Source organism: Podarcis erhardii (genome assembly GCF_964252035.2).
Source record: "Podarcis erhardii genome assembly, chromosome: 3".
NCBI lineage: Eukaryota > Metazoa > Chordata > Lepidosauria > Squamata > Lacertidae > Podarcis > Podarcis erhardii.
The window spans coordinates 56,600,633-56,617,686 of record NC_138507.1 but is presented as its reverse complement, the minus strand read 5'-3'; positions in this window follow the sequence as shown (position 1 = coordinate 56,617,686).

Genomic DNA, 17,054 nt, shown 5'->3' with positions numbered 1-17,054 from the left:
TCCTTCCTTTCTTTTCCCTAACCCCAATTTAGTTACACAGCACACTAGAAAGCATCATTGTGGTACTCCTAAGAAGAATGTTAATTGGAATCTGGGGGGGGGGGCAATAAAAAGTCTTTATTGTTGTAACCCTTAGGATTTCATCTCCCTCTGCCTTCCCCCCAACCCCTGACACTAGTGCCTTCCTTCCCCACCACCACCACCAGCCCCAGCTCCTAATCCTTATTGCAGCCTTCAAACTGTTTTGCCCTCCAGCTGCAATTAACATCCTGAATATATTTAATTGCAATTAGAAAGTCACACATTTCATGCCACACATGCATCCTATAATGTGCTGGTGTTATCACTAAAGACATTGCTTTCTGCCCTTGAATACAAGAAACCTCCTTTTCTGAAGGTCACCAGAATAGCATCAGCAGAATCAAAGCCCCTTAAGGAGAGCTATGTTATTTTCTGACATACAGCAAAACCAAAATAACTTTCAGCTGCACATAATGGAAGAATCCAGAGACAAAAATAGAGAGCTGAAGCCAAACTGCATTTCTTTCTGTCTTTCTGATATAAAGCCATGGCTTGGAAGTGGGCAGATTCCTTCTTTAGCTGAATACATACATAGTGATCTAAACTTTTCCATTTTAGAACAGCCTTCGGGAAAGAATTGTTTTGGCTCAGTTCAAAGGGTGCCCATCGATACCTCCGCATGTAAGGATCTCTGCACCAAAGAGATGGTTATGCTGGTGCTGTGTTGATAGGGGACTTGGTCCAAACAGACCAGACCATCTCTTTCCTCTGTATACTGATTCTTTTAGGTGGTAGATCCATTAAGGGAACATTAAGTGCACTCTTCCCAAATATTGGGTGTGGATGTGTGTGGTCGTGGTAGTGTCTGAAAAACAATATCCTTTGCATTTCAATGAAAACATTCTCAGAATGGAGAATAATAAAACTGTAATGAAAATAACAATCACGCAACAATCTTGATGAAAAGCAACAAATAATGCAGCAGGATTGAAATGCAGATAGACCTGCTGTCAACTAAACCTACTCAAACTGGGGGGGGGGCTCCTAAATGAGCTCTACAGTGGTACCTTGGGTTACAGATGCTTCAGGTTACATACTCTGCTAACCCAGAAATAGTACCTCGGGTTAAGAACTTTGCTTCAGGATGAGAACAGAAATTGTGTTTCAGCGTTGCGGCGGCAGCGGGAAGCCCCATTAGCTAAAGTGGTACTTCAGGTTAAGAACGGTTTCAGGTTAAGAACGGACCTCCGGAACGAATTAAGTTCTTAACCCGAGGTACCACTGTACTCTAAAATTTGTTGACTCTCATCTCAGTCAACAGGGAAATTCCACTAGGAAAATAGTTAATTGTTTCTGTCCACTCTTGACTCTGACAGACTCTGTAGCAGTTCTTTAGAAATAAATTTCAGCAGGCTAGGAGGTATATATGGGGAAAGGTGCTTACTCAGACAACCTGGTATGTGATGGTGCTGTCTCCATGTTAGTAACCCCACACTTAGGATCACCACCAATCATGCACATCCCTCCAGTCCCTGTTTGCGCAACAAGCCCCAATAATTGGTGGGGTTGGTGATAGTGGGGATGAATATCACTTAGGGTCAAACTGTTGGGGAGAGAGGTTTGGAAAAGAGATTCCTACTGTCTCACAGCAGACTTGGCACAATGGCAATCGGTCCAAGCATATTAAAACTTGGTTAGATCTACATCTGCCCTCATCCACCTTTAAACAAGTATTCCTCACAAAAAGATTTAGGCTAAAATAAATCACAGCCACTTAGCTTTGAAAATATCTGAAAATTTTACTCACAGTTCCAGGAGTTACAGCAAACAATTCTCCAACCACTGGCAGAAAAATGATGATGATGATGATGATGAAGAAGAAGAAAAGAAGAAGAAGAAGAAGAAGAAGAAGAAGAAGAAGAAGAAGAAGAAGAAGAAGAAGAAGAAAGGTTCCAAATGACTTTTTTTAAAAAGAACTTGGTATCCTTACAAAAGAATCATGCAGGAAGATGCAAGCAGCAAAAATCTCCATTTAGGGAGACTTTTCATTCACATTGTTTGTCTTCAACTGTGAGCCATACTGCAGCTCCAGCTTCAGGAAAGATAGAGAGAAAGGAAGAGGTAAAGGCTTCTGGTGGCCTGCTGAGCCCTTCCCAACTGGAAACTGAGCTCAGGGCTCAGGTTAACCCTTTTATGCATGCAAGTGCAAGTCAGTAACTGTATATTACAACACAAACAACACATTATTTTGAATGTGTGTAACTATTTAATATGCACAGTTTTTGTTCTTTAAATAGCAGATGGTGGGGAACTGAACAGAATTGGAATTGTGGGAAGAGGGTTAAACCATTTTGCCAATTCTCCCTCTGCCTGCCCCTGTTGAAGTAGCTATTTGTCTTCAAGAGAAGCTTCCATCAGCCATTTTTACAATGAAAGAAAATTCAGTCTGCAGCAAATGGGTGCTGGCCACAGATATCATAGTTAAACACTGATTCTTATTGTTGAGGGATATAACAAATATGGGGGCAATGTAAACATCTGTTTTGAATCTCTATTTCAGACTGATGCTGTGACAATCAATGTTCAGTTGCCTGGGATATAATGTTGGATCAGATGCAGAGAGCACAACATACAAATGGCAAGACATTCAGGTCTGTAGGCAAGAGCACTGAACTCATGCCAGAGCAATGGGCTTCATGCCACAGCGCTGACTGGCAAAGGAGCTCAGCTGGGATTGATGATCTAAATGACCCTAAATGAGTCCTGAGCTTAGCAACAGGGGCTGAGTCATAGGTTGTGCTTGTGGAGCCGGTCTTGATTAGAGAATCTATGGAAAGTTGCCTTCTCCTACAACATGCCACTTTACTTGCTTGTTTGAGGAATCTGGAACTGTTTTCTCTGCTAGATCATGTGTTAGCCTGTGACACAATGTGACTTAGACTGCATAGACTGAGAGTGATGTTGGTGTGTGGGCTGGATGACAGTTCCTTCTTCAAACTATGTAGAACTGCTTTAAGACAGTGTGTTTTACGCTACTTATCCTCCACAACTTTCATTTATTAAACAAATTTTAGATTGCAAGACCCTTTACAAAATAACAGTGTATTTGTTTTATAGAAATACATTCACTCTAATCAATGCCTGTTTTATTAAATCTGAAGACCTCAAGCAAAACTGGAAATAGAGCTACTATGTATATTGGCAAACATGCATTTTATGCCTAAGCTAATATATGTTTCATAATTCCAGTTACAGATAGGTAGCCGTGTTGGTCTGCCATAGTCAAAACAAAACAAATTCCTTCCAGTAGCACCTTAAAGACCAACTAAGTCAGTTCTTGGTATGAGCTTTCGTGTGCATGCACACTTCTTCAGATACACTGAAACAGAAGTTTCCAGAAACTTCTGTTCCTTGTTATATACACTGAAAATTCTGTTTCAGTGTATGTGAAGAAGTGTGCATGCACACGAAAGCTCATACCAAGAACTGACTTAGTTGGTCTTTAAGGTGCTACTGGAAGGAATTTGATATGTTTCATAAATTGATGCACACCATGTGAACCGGTCCTTTATAGGTTGTATCCCAGGGGACTGAAAAACTTGTTCTTTATCTTCTTTTTTAAATTGGGAGCAGAATCTGAAATATATATTGAAGCCATTCATAGAGAAAATCTGAATGCAACTGACTGTGTATTTAATTGCTTAAATGTATCAGCTCTGTTAACTAAGTGGAGCAGCAAAAGAAAATAATAGAGATAAAAGAAATTAACTCAATATTTCTAGTCCTCTCTGAGCCATATTAATTTAAAAACAGAGCCACTACCACAATGTAGTCTATATAAATTAAGATAGCAACCATATTTCAAAATTCATTACTATATATATATATATATATATTTGCTTTCGTAGATTTTCACGGGTACAGGAATGCAGGTTTTGGTGTCCTCGGGTGTCTTCCCGTGTAAAAGTTGGGGTGTCTAGGCGACGTTTCGACGAGGTCTCACTCGTCATCTTCAGGCTGGTGCTTTCGGCTTCTTGTTACTGGAACAGAGCAGGATCTCAGTGTTTGAGTTCCTATAAATACTGTAGAGGGGGTGTGGTGTATAGCCTCCAATGTTCTGGGCAGAGAGGAAGTTCCCAGGCTAGTGTGCCTTTTCTTCTTTTGTTCCTTAATTACTTGAGAGATATCTTGAGTGATTTCTTGAGTGATATCCTGAGTACCACTTAGGTGGGTCATTAGGTGTGGATTAGTTGCTAAAGTCTTTGTGTCTTGACCTCTTGAACTTTGTGAAGAGTTTTCATGAGAAGATGGCTGTACTGTACTTAGTTGTGCTCTGGCTTGGCTTCGTGTATAGGGGCGAGCTGTGGTTTTGTGGCTTGTGTCAGCCAGATCTGTGTAGGGATTGCAGGGGGGTGCAGCATCCGGAGGTGCCACCATGGATTGGCTACTGGATGGTGTCTGTAATTCATCTGTGGAGAGGGTCTGGGTTTGGGTCTGGTGTGGTTGATTGGTGTTGGCGTTCTGTGTGCCTCTGGATCTGGTGTCAGTTTTTGTGGGGAGGGCTAATTTCCAGATGTCTGGCAAGCGGGATGTGTCGTCACGCTTGTTCATGTTGTGAGGGTGTTTCTCTATCTCGATGGCTTCCATGATTATTCTCTTGTGGTGATGTTCCGTGTTAAAGAGCAATTTGGAATCTGCAAAATTAATTTCGTGTCCTGTTTCTTTCATGTGTTGGAAAAGAGAGGAAGTTTTTTCTTCTTTTTTGACGGCATTCTTGTGTTCTGCGATACGTGCATTTATTCGTCTGTTTGTTTGTCCAATGTACGTGGCTGGGCAGACTTTGCAGGGTATTTCATAGATCCCTGTTTTATAGAATGTATTTCTATAAAACAAAACAGGATTACGAAGCTAATCCAAAAGGAAACACCCCCCAAAAACCAAGACACAGAAGAAAACAATGGCATGGCCCTCCTTCCTTATATCAAGGGCACTACAGATAAAATTAGCAAAATCCTCCATAAACACAATATCAAAACAGCCTTTTGCACCAACCAAAAAATAGCCAATATCCTCAGAAACCCCAAGGATAAAATCCAGTTGGAAAACCAAGGGATCTATGAAATACCCTGCAAAGTCTGCCCAGCCACGTACATTGGACAAACAAACAGACGAATAAATGCACGTATCGCAGAACACAAGAATGCCGTCAAAAAAGAAGAAAAAACTTCCTCTCTTTTCCAACACATGAAAGAAACAGGACACGAAATTAATTTTGCAGATTCCAAATTGCTCTTTAACACGGAACATCACCACAAGAGAATAATCATGGAAGCCATCGAGATAGAGAAACACCCTCACAACATGAACAAGCGTGACGACACATCCCGCTTGCCAGACATCTGGAAATTAGCCCTCCCCACAAAAACTGACACCAGATCCAGAGGCACACAGAACGCCAACACCAATCAACCACACCAGACCCAAACCCAGACCCTCTCCACAGATGAATTACAGACACCATCCAGTAGCCAATCCATGGTGGCACCTCCGGATGCTGCACCCCCCTGCAATCCCTACACAGATCTGGCTGACACAAGCCACAAAACCACAGCTCGCCCCTATACACGAAGCCAAGCCAGAGCACAACTAAGTACAGTACAGCCATCTTCTCATGAAAACTCTTCACAAAGTTCAAGAGGTCAAGACACAAAGACTTTAGCAACTAATCCACACCTAATGACCCACCTAAGTGGTACTCAGGATATCACTCAAGAAATCACTCAAGATATCTCTCAAGTAATTAAGGAACAAAAGAAGAAAAGGCACACTAGCCTGGGAACTTCCTCTCTGCCCAGAACATTGGAGGCTATACACCACACCCCCTCTACAGTATTTATAGGAACTCAAACACTGAGATCCTGCTCTGTTCCAGTAACAAGAAGCCGAAAGCACCAGCCTGAAGATGACGAGTGAGACCTCGTCGAAACGTCGCCTAGACACCCCAACTTTTACACGGGAAGACACCCGAGGACACCAAAACCTGCATATATATATATATATATATATACCCCAAAGTTAAAATTGAAGCAATTTTTTAAACCTAGGCTTCGGTATAGATTGAAATCAATGCATTAGGGTTTTTTTTCTATATTATTTCAGCAAATGTCTTAACACAAAGAGAAAATTGTTCTCTGGTGTATTATAATTGGTTCTACTACTGCAATATCACAATTGCTAAGAAATAAATGGCAAGGAAATAAATATACCATATATTTGCTGTGGTGTGAAAAATAGAATAATGCTGCAATTCTTTCTGCATCACAAAAACACATATTTTGGAGGGAGGGATGAATGGGCCTAATGCAATCAATGAAAACAAATGAGTCCTCTTGAATGAAACCAAAGGCCTATCTAAACCAAATGCACAGAGTGTGGGAAACAAGACAAATTTGAGCTCTTAATACAGGATGGCAAATATAACCTAATAGGCATTACTGAAACCTGGTGGGATGAGACTCATGACTGGAATGTAGAAGTTGAGGGATATAACATATTCAAAAGGAATAGACCAAACAGGAAGGGAGGAGAAGTAGCATTATAAGTAAAGAATGTGTAGACTTGTGAAGAGATCCTTGACCTTAGAGGCAGACTGAGAGTATATGGGTAAAAATTGTGGATGTCTACTACAGACTGCCAGGCTAGACTGAAGACTTGGACAATGCCTTCTTACAGCAGATTACCACACATTCAAAAATGAGAGATACAGTAATCATGGGAGACTCCAACTACCCTAATATCTGTTGGAACACAATATTTGTTGGAACACAAGCTCTGCCAAGAATATAAGATCCAACAGATTTCTCAATCCCCTCACAGACAATTTCATGTCCCAGAAGGTGGAAGAAGCAACAAAGGATCATTTATCTTGGACCTGGTCCTCTCCAACAGAGAGGAACTGATTAATGAAGTAAAAGTACTGTGAACCTTGGGAGGAAGTGGTCATGTCATCCTAGGTTTCATTATACAGAGATAAGGGAACTGAATGTACTTGGACATGCACTCTGAACTTTAAGAAGGCTGATTTCAAAAAGCTTAAGGACCTACTGGATGAGATCCCATGGTCAGAAACACTCAAAGAGAAGGGAGTCCAAAATGGATGGGAGTTTCTTAAAGGTGAAATACTGAAGGCACAAATCCAGACAAATTCAACAAGAAAAGTGGGAGGCATCTAAAGAAACCAGTGTGGCTGCATAAGGAGATGAGCTGAGATATTAGAAGGGCAAGTATAAGAAATGTTAGAAAGGGGAAATCGTGAAGGGGTATACATGAGTAGCCAACAGTTGCAGGCTGAATATGAGGCAGGCTTAAGCTCAGAATGAGCTCAGGCTTGCAAGAGAGGTTAAGAATAATTTAAAAGGTTTATCTGGCTATGTTCGAAGCAAAAAGAAGAACCAGAAAGTGGTAGGTCCTCTGCATGGAGAAGATGGAGAAATGCTATTGGGTGGCAGAGAGAAGGTGGAACTGCTCAACACTTTCCTGGTCTTTGTCTTTACCCAAAAGGAAAGTGATGCCCAACCCGGTGATAACAGAACAAATGTTGTGTGGAGGGAGCTGCAGTTCAAGATAAGAAAAGAGGTGGTAAAGAAACACCTAGATACTTTAAAGGAATTCAAATATCCAGGGCCTGGTGAGCTACTGTGTCTATGTATGTGTTACCTTTGTAGTGGCTTGCTAAATCATATTTTATCATTTAGAGAACAAGCAGAGATGAGCCTCACCTCACCTATTCTCCCCTCTCCCTCTTCTTTGTCTGAAAACCTCTGATCTGATCTAGATTAACCTCAACAAACTGACCGTATTAATTTCAAACCATAGTTTAAGCAGCAGGATCCTTTCAGCAAACCATAATTAAGTTTCATCACAATTTAGGGCCAGGACGGCAAAACTTTTTTTAACTAGTTGGCCACCTCTACCAGGGTTGCTCCAGTGGTAACTGTGGCAAATGTTTATTTACATGTGTGCAGACACACACCATAGAGACACAGATACATGCACACTCACCACATATTCAGCACACACAAACCCACACATGCAGCACACACACTTGCAGACACTCTCCCCAATGCTGAGACAGTGTTTCAGAGAAAGAGCTTCCCTCCACCCTACCCATCACAACAATGATGGAGTGGAGTGAACACAGCCTTCGCTCTTCACAGATCAGACTCAGGAAATATGGATGCATTCAGATATGGGTCTCCATAGAAAGGGACCGAGCCCTTTCCTGCTGCTATGATGTTGCACGCTCATATGTGAACTGATTTTACCTGTGTGGTGCCTTCCAAATACAACACATATGTCTCTGGACAGGTTCCTAGCTATGATAACATGCCTAAGGATATCAGACCAGCAGAAAGCTGGCCTTAAAGAGGTGGCTTAATTGGGTGCTTCAGTATACGCTGCCTTTTTCTCTCTCCTCCTGAACAATCATGTCGCTTTTTCCTCACAGATGTAAGTGGAGCAGAAATGCTTCCATTGTGACACCATTACATTGTCAGGGATCTGATCTGTCAGATTTTATCTGTGTCAGCAGCAGCCTTGTGAAAGCAAAACCATCGTTATCATTTAATTGCCTTAATCCAGGACAAATATAATCTCGGGGATAAGGGATCCTGGTTTTTACAGCATAAGTTAATCAAAACAGCAAGTGGCCACGAGATAAAAATAGATGAAAATTAATGCTTTAGTCATCAGGGTAAGATTGACGGGTTTGGCAGCATTTTAAGGAGCATGCTTGTTAAAATACATTTGCTGTAAAAATGTGTGAAGAATTATGAAACTATAGTGATTGGGAAGCAGTGAAGAGCAATTCTGATATAGGGGAACTTTGGATATTTTCACTGCCCTCATGCAATTCCATGCAACTTGGCATTAATTTTTCAGGGTCTCTATGAATGGTCTATATCATTTATATACTGGAGGCCCTGCTGGTGATCCTGCTTATGGGGAAAATATGTTTGGCAGCAACATGGGACAAGACCTTCTCTGCAGTGGCACCCTAGCTGGGGAACTTCCTCCCTTCAGCTATTTGATGGTTCCCCTTAATGATGACCCAGTTGTGATACATTCACCACAGTAGTAGAATTCATCATTATCAATTATTTCTACTACTACTACTACTACTACTGGTGGTGGTTGCTTTACTAGTACTGATTTTTCAATATATCTCACATTTGCTTCCTCTTTATCCTCATCATTATTACAGTGTTTGAGGATGCCAGACATGAACAAGTTGACTTTTTGTCTTTATTTAGCTTTATAAAACCTGTTGCCCAGTAAATATATTTGATTTGTACCATAAACTTGATAAAAACTGTGGAAGCCCATGCATTTTATGATTGCCTTTTCCTGTATTCATGAGCTTTATAATTTACAACGCTCACGCATTTCCACTTCGGTATCTACACAGCAGGAAACTATACTTTTTTTTTGGTAGAGGGCCAAGACATACACAGAGGGCATATATTTTCATGTCATTCAGATCAAGATCTTTGTAAATACTTGATTCATGTGCAAATAGGTACTTGTCACTCAAACATTTACACTTACCTAAGATATTGACTTGGCAGCCACAGGCATGCCAGTAACTGAAAGAGCCATGTCCATCTCAAATTCAGTTTGTGCACAAACACTGTATTTATCCATTGAAGCCCAGTTGCCAAAGATGTAGCCTGCCATACTTTATGCACTCTTACTTGGGAACAAACTTCATAGAACACAGTGGGATTTACTACTATGTATACTTACGCAGGATTGCACTGTTAGTAGAAATGTGAGATTCGGTTTTCCCTTTCTTCTCTGTTCCTTGGCTTCCCAACCCTCACAAACATTGGCAGCACAACTAAACTGCTATGGTCTGTTCTTTGTCGTGGACTTTCTGATATTTAAGGTCACCCAAACCTCTTTGGGATCCCATTTAGCACAAGTGTCTGCCTCCATGTCCTATATTCTCAGCACCAAGCAGCAGCCAATATGGGCTGGGTTCCTCTGCCTTGCATACATGTATAGGAGAATATTTGGGCTGCTCCAGTTTATCAGGCAGCAGTGAAGCTGAAGCTACTAACTGTTGGTTCATAGCTCACTCGGTAGAGCATGGAACTCTTAATCTCAGAGTCATGGGTTTGAGCCCCTTGTGGTACAAAAGATTCCAGCAGTGCAACCAGATGACTCTTGTGGTCCCTTCCATCTCTGTGAGTCTATGATTCTATTAGTGATACAGAAGCCCTGGCTGTCTTTATATCTTTTCAGCACCAGGATAACTTAAGAATGAGCTTTATGCAGGTTGTCAAAGGACCTATTCAACCACCCCTTTTATTGCGCATCCGTGATGATTTATGCTCATGATGTCACGAGGGCAGGCATACATGATCTTTACATTCCACCTTGGTATCTATTTAACACATAGCTGTCAACGTTTTCCTTTTTTTAAGGGAAATTCCCTTATTCTGAATAGGATTCCTCACAAGAAAAGGGAAAAGTTGACATCTATGATTTAACATGGAGGCAAATTTGAATCCACCCTTCCCTAAGTACTTGTTTTCTGACACAAGGCAACTAAGAGGGCAATCCTACACTCCCCTGGAGAGTGGCCAAGAGGTTGCAGAATACGGTGAACCTCCTTTTCTGCAGATGGAGAGGGTGATCCATGGTTGGATACCTTCCCTGTGCAATCAAATAAAACTCTGCTGCCATTGCTGATACACCCTCATTAAGGGTCAAAACTGGGTGTCCCAGGACAGAGGCAAGTTTGTCCCAGGACAGAGGCAAGCTCTAGAATGGGTCAGAAACTACACCAGCCTTGTATCTGGTTCAGACATTTCCCCTCCCACTGGAACAAACTGAAGGGGAAATATCCTAAAAAGGAAAAACAAGAGTGGGGAGGGGGGAATGTTGCTCCCTTCCATCCTTCCAGGTATGAGCCCTCCACCACTATCTCCCTCTTCCCCCAACCTTCATAGGGTTGCATTTGCTAGAACTTTTGGGGGTTCTGTGGCCCCTTGGGAAATACAGCACAGCGATGCATTTGTTTCAGCTAATGAATGTTGGGCTGTGCAGGGACCAAGGTAATATTTGATGTAATTCCCATTACTTTGAAACACGTTTCCCTTCAGTGTTATTTAGAGATTGCAATTCCCCAAAGATACAGCTTCTGACAGCCATTCTAAATTTTTTAGCACCTGGGGAGTCAAATTACAATAAATCTCATAAAAATCCTAGCTCCGAAATTGAAATGAATAATGGTATTTAGAAAATGTGATTTAGATGTCTGGATAGATCCGCTCGTACATTCTAATCGCCTCCCACAAGTCTGCCTGTCTGTGCTTGCATGCTGTTCTTTTGCATAATATAGCCATTCATGTGGGACTAGCCTAAAAGTTATTTCTGGACTATTAATATTTATGAGGTTTGGTGGGGCTCTTGCTCTTGCTTTAGAGGCACCTAATGTAATAGGGCAATTAAAGGACTAATGCAAAGGTGGAATGCCTTTCTATAACACACACAAAACAACGTAATATCGGCATCCATGCCCTCACTGCTTCCTTGTTTCCAAATCCTCAGTACTCCAATACTTTTGCTACATGAGCACGAAGGAATAATCATGTGGCTTTATGACATATTTTATGGTAACTCACAAAATCTAAACACAAAGTTAGATACTTACCTTTATTTCCTTTTCCTCTCTTTATCTTGTCAATAGATTAGGCACTTTGAACTTACCCTTCTTTCCCCAAAAGCATCATCTTATACTGCTATGCTCAACAAATCTTCCTGGTTTGGGGAACACCTTTTTAGGCATCATGGGTGACTGGGGTTGGAGGTGAGGCTAGAGAAGTGCTGCTGACATAGTGTTGTCGGTAAACAACAGAGCTGCGTTAACAAGAAGTTTCTTGCTCAGAACCTGCCCCTGCCTTTAACTCACTAAGTGAGTTCAACTCTCTCCATTTCAGTTTCCCATCTACAATATGGGGGTGATAATATAATGATGTATGCACAAAGCCACGTAATGTATGTGTAAAAGAACACTTTGGAATTCAAATGAAATTTAATAGGCCCACTTAAGAAGCAATGATAAAACTGTTTTCTAAGAGGGCATGCTAAATTTCCTTTGATGTCAATAGTAATATAACAGAGCTAATCGAGAAGAAGGAATTGAGACTTGCACACGCAGCATACCCCTCAACTGTCTGGGGAAAACCGGGACATCATGTTCTTTCACGTGAGAGGACAGCGGCAATTTTGGGTGCCACAATCTCACTCCAAAAAAAGCGTGGCCCCAGAAGACAGTGTCCCAGTTTTTCGCCTTGACGTGTTAGAGGGTTTGACCAGTGCTTTTTTTCTGGAGATACTCAAGGGTTAAAATTGTGGCACTTACTGTAATAACTTCATAGTGGGTACCAGCCATTTTTTCTAGAAGAAAAGCACTAGGTATGACACTAGGTCTTGCTTTGAATCCAGGTGTGCTTGTACACATGCACATTTCCCTCTCCTAACCTAAAACATGACCAGTGTAAAGGGCCCTAATAGTTTAAGGCTCCAATGCCTTTCTAGGTTTTCCTGTTTTTTAACCTGGGAACTTCCAGCTTCTCTGAGAAATGTTTGGAAGCTTTCAGCCATAGTGGTAGGTGGAAGTGGACCACTGCAGCTCTTTTATTTCCAACCTTTGCAGGCAGCTTATTAGAAAGGGAGGTTTTGCAGAGCTGGAAAAAACTCCCTGCTTTTATCCAGGTGGTTCTATGGGTGGAGATTTATTATGGTAGTTAACACATTCACAGGTAGGTCATGGCTGGATTCATATTATTCAGCTCTTATCTCTGGGGACTCCTCTATCCTCTTTTGTAACTCATTTCTGACCATCCTCGTTAGAGAACGCCCTGGCTCTCTGCCAGACTGCCCCAAAGTGTTAAACTCTGTTCCCAGTGGGAAAGCACAATTATAACACACTGCCACGGGGCTTAGCATTTTGTGTTCAGCTTTTCAAGCCAGTTAATGAGTTCAACGGATGTGCAAGCCACCCTCCATTCCCCATATGTGACATGAGGAAGGATACATTTATGGTGTGGCAAGAGAAATCAGCAAAAGGAAACCATACTTGAATCTTATGGTTCTTACCTGATTGCTGCTTCTCATTAAAAAGGGAAGAGGAGAGTTTATTATCTGTCCATGTTTGACGGCAGCTAATAGCAGCTAGCAATGTGATGCAGGTGAGACAGCATTGCCCTCCTGCAAGTTACCAAGGCAGGGGGGGTTCAAGGCAGCTGGGAGCTCAGCACAGTGCAGGATCAGCGCCAGAAATGTCTGCTGCTTTGCCAACACAATGCAGAGCTTGGTCAGAGGCAAAGGTTAGCAGGGTCAGAAGCTAAAGTGGATGTGACTCTTTGCTTTGTACTGTAGGCTACATTCCATCCCCACAATAGCCAAAGGTTTCTGCATCTCTCCAGCCAGGCAAGGAGGAGCGTTGCCACTGTTCAAGGACACGTTCCAACCTTACAAAAGCTCTCAAGGAGAGATTGGAGCAGGGGCAGAGAGAGGTGGAGCTTGGGGTGGGGCATGGCCTGCCCCGAGGGCTGTATTCAGCCTGTGGACCTCCATCCCAGTTCTATACGTGACTTTTCCACCTTGTGGTTTTCTCTCTCCCATCAGTGTCGCCGGCATGTTTTTCGAATTGCCTCTTAACTGCTAGCGACACCATCTATTTCTTCTTCATTAACCTTAGATGGCCCCATCCCAGAAACCTCATCATGCTTCCTGACAAAATTGTCTTGCCATGTGCTGTAATTGCTGCCATAATGCATCTTTCAAATTCAGTGCAGCAGCAAGACATTGTGATCCACCACAACACTCAGGAACAGAAATATGCACCAGTATAAATTGGTCGCTTTCCAACTTTCAACCTGCAATGAACTCTTTCCATGGTGACTCATCATTTGCTGGGGAACACACACACACACACACACACACACACAATGCCCAATAAAATTGAAATAAACCATGGCAACTGTTAATTCTCCTCCACCTACTGGCTTTGGAATTAAGTTCAGGAGCAGCCTTCATAGCTGGCTATAGAGCAGTGCTGCAACCAAGAAGCTGTGGAGTAACAGCAGATGAGGCAATACAATGAAATTTGCTTGAATCTGAGATTTCAAAGACAGAATTAACATCCGGGGGGAATTTCCAGCTGGAGCCTTTAGGGTGCTGTTGAACTAGACTGCACAAGGAAACAGGCAAAAGTGATAAAGTCCTATGCAAGTACAGATTGCCTTGAGTTCTGGAACAGGGAACTCGGGCATCACAGTGGGAATGCAAAACTTGATCTGGAAAGAATCTTACCAAAGGCATAACAGAAGATGTGTGCAATGGTGGCAAAGACAGGTGTGTGTATTGAATAAAGGGAAAGAGTTCAAGGCCCCCCATTCCCTAACAGATTGCAAGACACCCAAGGAAGCCACTAGATCTAGTACACAGTGTGTGAACCCATTCAGACACCTTGTCAAGAAGGAGAGCAGGGAGGGAGATAACCAGAGGGAAGAAAGATCACCCTTTACTCCAAGGCTAAGGTTTCATCCCCTTTTCTTCCTCTCACCTCCTTCAAACCCCCGGAATGTTGAACCCCAAACCTGACTGCTGTTTATTTACATTTCATGTTTGCACATCTGCTTTTGCCCTAAGCTTGTGTTCTGCTGATATGTCCTGTCTCTCAGAAGTGTGAATTCATATTTTAAATGAAACATTATTATTAAGTTCTAGTTTTATCATTTTTAATGCAGCAAGTAGGTAGGAAGTTCATCCTTGGAGATAACATCAAATGAACTCTGAAGCTAGAAATGCTTTTGTAGCTAATTAATTTAGGATATCACTACATCCATGATGTAAAATAGGCAACCTTTATGTTTTTGATCTTGCATGCTCAAGATGTAAACATGACTGTTGTAAAGAGGATGTAATTAAATGTTTGCCTGCCTAAAGGAAAGAGGAATTCAGATATAGCATCAGCAACATTCTTAAAGCAACTCAGCTAAGCATGTGACTGTATTAAGGATGGGGAAAAATATGTCTTGGATTAAGAACGTAAGAGCCCCAGTGGATCAGGCCAACTAAACATAGTGGTTAAAAAAAATGAATTGTGCAAAGAGCTAATAGAGAGATATTATTATCAATCTGTCAAAACAGAGCTCTGGGGCAATCAATGAAACAAATTCTGTTAGCCATAATAAATCAGAACGGGGCTTCTGTGTTCAAAGGCAGTACATTTCTGATTAAGAGTGGCTGGAGACACACAACTGAAGATGGTATTTATTTCCAATGTGCTCTGTTTGTGAATGCTTGACCAGATGACTCTGATTTGATCCAGCAAAGCCATCCTCAAAGACAACAGACAGCAACAAAGTAGGTTTGCCATAGCTTCACCTTCTAGGGAGGCAGAGTTCATCCTATAGTTCCTAGACAATGCAGAACACTGCAGTATTATTATTTTTTTAAGCCCCAAAATCTCTTCTTCCTTTTGCATATCACATGCTGCCTTCTTTCCCCTTTCTCCAGGGAATGTATATGGTTTGTTCATTTGATATGTTCTTCTGTTCTGGTGGGATTTTTATTGTACATTGCCCTGAGCTCCTTCTAGAAGGAAGGCAATTCAGATTTATGATATGTAAACAACTTTTAAAAATATAATAAGGTCCGGTCAAAAAATTGAGTTTGGATCAAAAATAATTCAAAAATTTGCTGGTGTTTATATTTAATATCATCTAAGCAACATATCAGAAGGTTACTACTTTTTCTTAAAACTGTTGATTCTCAGTACTGTCAGAAAAGGAAAAAGCCATGCAAATTAAGACAAAATCAAGATGTCCTGAGCCATTTTTTTCATCAAAACTTTATTTTGACAAAATTGAAGCCATCCTTACTAATTAGCTTCAGTTGTTTATTTTTGTTCAAATATATATTGTTTATATAAACAGTGAAAAGGTTTGTTACAACTTTTCAAAGAGTCTTGCGCGAATAAATGAATATGAAACATTCTATTCCATGTACTTATACTGATCAGTTTTGGCACAAATGTAGTACAATAAATATACGTTCTTCCCAGTCAGTACAGTGAACAAGAAAAAAGATCTCTCTCAGCAGAACTCTCATTAGCAACATGGATTTGGTCCAATTCCTAGATTCAATCACAATACAATTTTACCCTGTCAGTTTCATAAGGAGGGTCATTCTTATAAATGTGCCTGCTATTTAATATCGCCTCGGGGCACCTGGCAGGCCTCAAACATTTCCTAATGTGATAAATACCACCTGGCACCATGTGGAGGTGCATTTTATAAGAACAGTCACCAGGTGAAATTGAAAAGGTAATGTCATTATGTGGTAACTTTCTCGTCAAAAACGAACATGGGAATGTGGTCCCTGCCTCATCTGAAAACTGGCTGGCTTTTAATAACACTGGAAAATAATCAGTTACATTTCCCTCTCTGAATTAACCGTCCAGTGTTTCCTTTAAAAAAAAAGATTATTCTTTCTCTTTCAAATCCAGCATGTATAGTTCTAGGTAACTTGGTGGCAATATGGTCTACACAAAGCCATTGTAAATTGTCGGCATCATTCGCTTTCCATTCTTAACCCCATCCTAGTCAAAAACGTCACATGAACAGGTAGCACAGACGTATAACACAAAAGAGAGTGACTGTGAAAGGTGCTTCTGGCTGCAATCCCACATCCACTTACTTGGGAGAGTAAGCCCCATTGAGTTCAACGAGGCTTACTTTTGAGTAAGGTATATGAAGGATTGTACTGCACATCACACAAAGACCAAAATACATAATGTTAGATGTGTATATAAAAATAGCACAAATGCCAGTGCTATTAGTAATCTTCTAATCACTACAGACTAGCAGTGCTCAACTAAGAGTATGGACAAGTCATCCAACATTTCCTCTGTGAAAACATTTGCCTGATTTGCACCATTTTTCGACAGAACAGTT